At 47.8% G+C, this 6000-nt stretch overlaps 1 protein-coding gene across 1 annotated transcript in view; it reads left to right on the forward strand.

Annotated features, from left to right (window-relative positions):
- The first annotated feature begins 3524 nt into the window (after positions 1 to 3524).
- Positions 3525 to 6000, forward strand: part of TGM1 (transglutaminase 1) — a 30892-nt gene continuing 28416 nt past the window's right edge. Inside the window, exon 1 of the mRNA XM_029580734.1 lies at positions 3525 to 3713. The gene's annotated coding sequence lies outside the window, so the exon portion shown is untranslated. The remainder of the gene's footprint in view (positions 3714 to 6000) is intronic.

Consider the following 6000-nt stretch of genomic DNA (forward strand, 5'->3'; position numbering starts at 1 on the left):
CTGCTTGTTCAGGGTTGTAACTGCCGCTCCCTACAGGTTACCCCCCTCGCCTTCTTGTTCAGGGTTGTAACTGCCGCACCATGCAGGTTACCCCCCTCGCCTGCTTGTTCAGGGTTATAACTGCCGCTCCATGCAGGTTACCCCCATACAGAAAAGTTATCACGGTTACCTCAGTTCTTCATTTCCATCCTCTTGCCACTAGGGATTCAACTTCAAAAGCGTGGGCTTACCCCACTCCCTTTTCAATTCCTCCACCATTTCTTTTTTTTCACCATCTCCTCCAGAAGGGATTCCAGATATCCACCACCCTTTCCATGCAAAATAAAAATGTCCTGCCATTCCTGAATGTGCAGCCTGGGAATTTCATAGCCTGACTCTTAGTTCTGCAGCTTTCTTTCCATTGGAAAAGCTTTCTCTCTTGTGGATTCAAAGAATTCTAATAGATTCGTAAGGCATGGGATCCCTTTGCTAAAATCACATTTTTTTTCTCATTTAACCATGCCTGTCCTTATGTCTAGTAATTCTTTTTTTTTTTTTTAAATACAATTTGTACCATTTTGCCATCAGGTTGACTGGTTTGTAGCTTCCTGGATAACCCCTGGAGTTCATTTTAAAAACTGGTGTCACATCGGCCTCGCTTCAGCCTTGAGAAAGTGGCAGATTTGAATGATATGTTACAGATTGGCAGGAGCAGTTCTGCAGTTTCATGTTTTGAGGTTTTTCAGAACGCTGGAGTGAATACCATCAGGTCATAGCGATTTGCTGCTATTTACCTTGTCAATTTGTTCCAGTACATCCTCCAGTTTAACAGGGTTTTGTGCTTCAGTTCCTCTGACTCATCACCGTCAAAGAATTCTTTTGCTGCTGGAGTCGCCCCAACATCAATACAAAACCAAGGTGAAGAATGCATTCCCTTTTCTGCCTTGGCTTTGTCTTCTCTAAGCTTCCCTTTTACCCCTGGATAATCCAGTGGTCCAACTGACTTCTTTGCAGGAAGAGTTGTTATTATTCATTTTTGCCTCTGTTGCAAGACTTTATTTTTTTGGCCTGGGTTAATAATGAGTTGTATCTACCTTGCCAGTGTCGGTGCCAATGCTCTTGCCTGTTCTCTTTGTTTCTACTTGCTATCCCTTTTTAAAAAAAAAAAAAAGCCTTATAGGGTTTGATTGCTTGTCAGCACTATTTAACCATTGCTGGCAGTTGTTTGGTCTTCAAGAAGACGTGGGATCAGCAGAGAAGATCTCTGAAGGAGCGGTAGGGATTGTAAAGCTGATTAATTGACGTGGCTGGACAGACTAGATAGCTTGTAATGCTCTTTCTCTGCCATCATGTTTCAATCTTTCCTTCAGTCTTTTTAAACGTGTGGCATCATTTTATCTGGGCTTCCAAGATGGTATTTTTAAGCAACTATCAGGCCTCATGCAGGTTTTTAACTCCTGCAAATGTCCCTTTTAATTTCTTCCTGACTAATTTTCTCATGTTCCCAGTTTCCCCTTTCTGAAGTTCATTGCCACTACAGCAGTTTTAGTTCCCTTCAGCGACCATATCAAATGTGACTGAATTAAGATCACTTGTGCTAAGCGGCCCCCACCACTGCCATCCCTTGCTCCAGGTCCTACAGTCCCCCCCCCCCTCTCGTCAGTTCCAGGAGCGGCTGCACCGTGAAGCAGTCACTTATGGCATCTTAAAATGTTACCTTCCTAGTGTGTCCTGATCAGATGCCCACCCAATCAGTGTTAGGGTAATTGAAATTCCCCTGTTGTGTTGCTCAGATTATCAGCCTGTCTAATGTCTGCTAGCATTTCACGGTCTGTTTCATAACCCTAACCAGCTGGACAGTAGGATAACCCTACTGATATGCTCTTAGCCCTGGCACATGGAGTTTCCATCCATAGATACTCTAGCGTGCACTCTGTTTCCTGCTGAATGTTTATCCTAGTTAACCTTGTGCCATCCCTTATCACATACTGCCAGCCCCACCCCTCTGAATTCAATATAGTTAGTACTGGCATCACTGTGTCCCGTTGGCCATCATCTTCCCACCAGGTCTCCGAGGTCTTCATCTAGAACCTTACGTTCCAACCCGTCAGGTCTGATTTTATAGGCCTCTGGCTTTTGCATGCAGACAAGCAAACCTATGTGCTCTGTCCCTAATCACAACTGTTCTCTGCTCTTCCTTTAAATCCACCTGAGCTGGCTAAGGTTTTGCCCCTTCTCTCTCATTTGGGAATTCAGATTTCTCTCGTTTAACAATATCTGTTGAATGTAACTTGATTTAAACCATGCGTTCCTGGGTGACTGCTGTCTGCTTTCCCAAATAATCTAGTTTAAAAAGTTGCTGGAAAGGGCTCCCCTTCCCCCAAAATATTCCCCAGTTCCTAACAAATTGAAAGCACTCCCCACCACCGCAGTGTCGTCTCAACCGTGCATTGAGCCTCTGGAGCTCAGCCTGCCTCTGGGGTCCTGAGCATGCAACGGGGGAGCAGCCCTGGAGGTTCTGCATTTCAGTCTCCCACAGGTACCTTAATAATAATAGCCGGCTCCTCCCCAGCACTCTGGGAAATTCTCTCTCTCCCCCCTCCAGCCTCCCTCTCTCTCCCTCCCCTCAATCAGAAGAAGACCTTAACAAAGAAGTCATATTTGCCTCAATTTTCCGTTCTGGGTAATCTTATTTTGTCAGGCATGTGCCCCTCTATTTGGGTCAGTATTGCCCATTACTGATTTCCTTGGTGGTCAGTACTGGCTGTATGTGTCTGTGAGGTCAGTGTCCCACTACTGAGCTCCTTGTCAGTGTTTGTCTCCAGGGTCAGTATTGCTACCCTCAGCCTCCTTGGAGGACCTCGCTCTCTCTCTCTATGGTTGTGTGCCTTGGATACTTTATGAACTGTCAAACTTCTACGGCTGGCAGCTGCATCTGTCTTTGACAGCTAACAGCTATGGAGTAAGTGGACAGACTGGAATAACTGGACAGACTGCACGGGTCAAATGGGTCTTCGTCTGCTGTGTTACTATGCATGTGTGTGTGTCTGAGGTCAGTATTCTTCCACTATTGACCTCCTTGGCTGTGTACATGCTGTGGGTGTCTTTGAGGTCAGTTCTGTTTTACTATCGATCTATTTGGGAGTCTGTATCTGTGTCTTTAGGTGGGAGGGGGGGACGGTGTGTGTGAGTACAGTACATAGACAGAAGTAGTGTGGTTCACTGACTCCCTGGTTTCTCTTCCCCCCCCCCCCCCCCCCCATCACCCATCGATTTCCTTGTATCTCCTGAGTCACTTTTGGGAGAGCTGTGGGTGTGCATCAGTGCACAAACGTTATGAGTGTGTGTGTGTGTGCGCATAGAGCACGCGCTGTGTGTGTGACTCAACCCCCTCCCTTCCCAGGGCTCTTGCACCACACATTCCTATCATAGCTGCTCCCCATGCTGCAAGAGTTTTGGGTGATGATGAGTGAGTGCTTGTGTGTGTGTGTGACTGGGAGGGGTGCTGCTGCCTTCCAGCTGCCCGAGAGGGCCCCGCCCAGGCCCCACCCCCTTTTTTCAGAAAACTTCCCAGCACGGTCTTAAATCCCTCAGAGAACTTCAGGGATCTGTCAAAGCTTCCAGCACCCGTCCAAGGAGCTCTCAGCTAGCCTTCCCTCCCACCCCACCCCTAGACACCCCCTTTCCCCTAGCGGAGCCAGGAGAGCAGCAGTCCGGAGCCCCAGGGAGGACCGGTGAGTACTGCGCCGGACACGCGTGGGACCGTGTAACATGCACGCACCGAAGGACACGCGACATGAACACAGGACATGGACCATGAGAGAGAGTAGATGGCAGCTCTTGTAATACTGTGAATTCTTTGATACGACTTCACTATTCTTTTTTTATCGCAGCCTGTGGAATATCTTGGGTTGTTTTTTTCTTTTGCTATCAATCTAACAGGATTTAACACACGGTAGAATGCATAATATTTTGGGATACGTTTTTCTCTCCTTTTAAGAGGACAATAATAGTAAACCCCCCCTCGGTGGATTGTTTTTATCTGCCTGAAAGTTGTTGAATGCACATTTGGCTTTTTGGTTGGGTTGGGGGGGGGATAAGGGAGGGGTGGGCGTTTCGAAGGCACATTTCGAAATCATGGGCATCAGTTTAGTAATATTTTTTTTCAAAGTGCGGGACACCGCTAACTCATCTGGATTAACGCCATCATTTTGAAATGTGGATGGGGGTGGTCGCTTGTGGACTCCTTCCCCTCATGACACCCCCGATATTCACAGATGACATGCACAGCGAGGTTCTTGTAAATGGAAATTGGCTGGGTTGTGTGTGGGCTTAAAAGTGTGTGCGTGCTTTGACAGGTAATATAACCCGGTGTGATATGTAATATTAGAGCACATCAAGGTAACATAGGCCATGAAATAGTGCAACACAAGTAATCTTAATATAACCCAGTATAATATGTAATATTAGAGCACATCAAGGTAACAGGCCATGAAATAGTGCAACACAAGTCACCTTAATATAACCCGGTGTGATATGTAATATTAGAGCACATCAAGGAAACATAGGCCATGAAATAGTGCAACACAAGTAACCTTAATATAACCCAGTGTAATATGTAATATTAGAGTACATCAAGGTAACATAGGCCATGAAATAGAGCAACACAAGTAATCTTAGTGTAGCATGGAACAGCACATGGTATAACATACATGAACATGCCAGGCTATCCTTATAGGATATGTCATACAATGTACCATGGAGTTCGGCACACCCCCCATACACAACATAGCACATGGGATGGGCTGTAAGACACCGCACACTGATATAAGCTGCATGTGACAGGAAGGAAGGAAATAGGAGAGGAGAAGTCGAGTGAAAGAGGCAGGATGGAGAGCAGTGTTGGAGTCAGGGATGAGGAAAGAGAAGAGCACTGGAAGGGAGGGAGGAAGGAGAGAACGTTGGAATTGGGAAGAAAGGATGGAGAGGAGAATTAGAGTTAGGAAGGGGTGAAGGAGAGGAATATTGGAATCAGTGAGGGAGGAGAGAAGGAAGGGAGTCAGGAGGGGAGAACGGAGAGGAGCACTGGAATTTGTTGCCAGAGGATGTGGTTAGTGCAGTTGTGTTTAAAAAAGGACTGGATAAGTTCTTGGAGGAGAAGTCCATTACCTGCTATTAAGTTCACTTAGAGAATAGCCACTGCCATTAGCAATGGTTACATGGAATAGACTTAGTTTTTGGGTACTTGCCAGGTTCTTATGGCCTGGATTGGCCACTGTTGGAAACAGGATGCTGGGCTCGATGGACCCTTGGTCTGACCCAACATGGCAGGTTCTTATGGAGTTCAGGAAAGATAAGAAGGTTTCAGGAAGGGAGGACGATCACTGGAAGGGAGAGAGGAAGGAAGGAGAGAAGCATTGGAGTCAAGGAGGGAGGATGGAGAGGAGCACTGGAGGCAGGGAAGAAGGATGTAGAGGAGGAGTAAGGGAGAGAGGAAGGAGAGGAGTGGAATTGGGGGGAGAGGGAGGAGAGGAGCAGAGTCGGGGAGAGAGGAAGGACAGCAGCATTGGAGTCGGGGAGAGAGGAAGGGGAGAAGCGTTGGAGTCGGAGAGGATGATAGAGAGGAGCAATGGAGTCAGGAAGGGAGGGAGGAAAGGAGTGTTGAGTCAGGGAGGGAGGGTGGAGAGGAGGGATGATGGCGTCAGGCTGGGAGGCAGAAGAAGGGTGGGAATCAGAGAGGGAGGAAATTCAGGGGTGAGAGGGTCAGAGAAGGAGGAAGAAGGCCATGAGGCGGTCAGAGAGGGAGGGGAGGAGTGATGCATGATGGGGTCAGGGTGGGAGGCAGAAGGCCATGAGGCAGTCAGAGAGGGAGGGGAGGGGAGGAGTGATGCATGATGGGGTCAGGGTGGGAGGCAGAAGAAGGCCATGAGACGGTCAGAGAGGGGGGTGGAGCGATGCATGACGGGGTCAGGGTGGGAGGCAGAAGGCCATGAGGTGGCCAGAGAGGGGGGAGGAGTGATG

The sequence above is a fragment of the Rhinatrema bivittatum genome, chromosome 16 (genome assembly GCF_901001135.1).
Source record: "Rhinatrema bivittatum chromosome 16, aRhiBiv1.1, whole genome shotgun sequence".
Classification (NCBI taxonomy): domain Eukaryota; kingdom Metazoa; phylum Chordata; class Amphibia; order Gymnophiona; family Rhinatrematidae; genus Rhinatrema; species Rhinatrema bivittatum.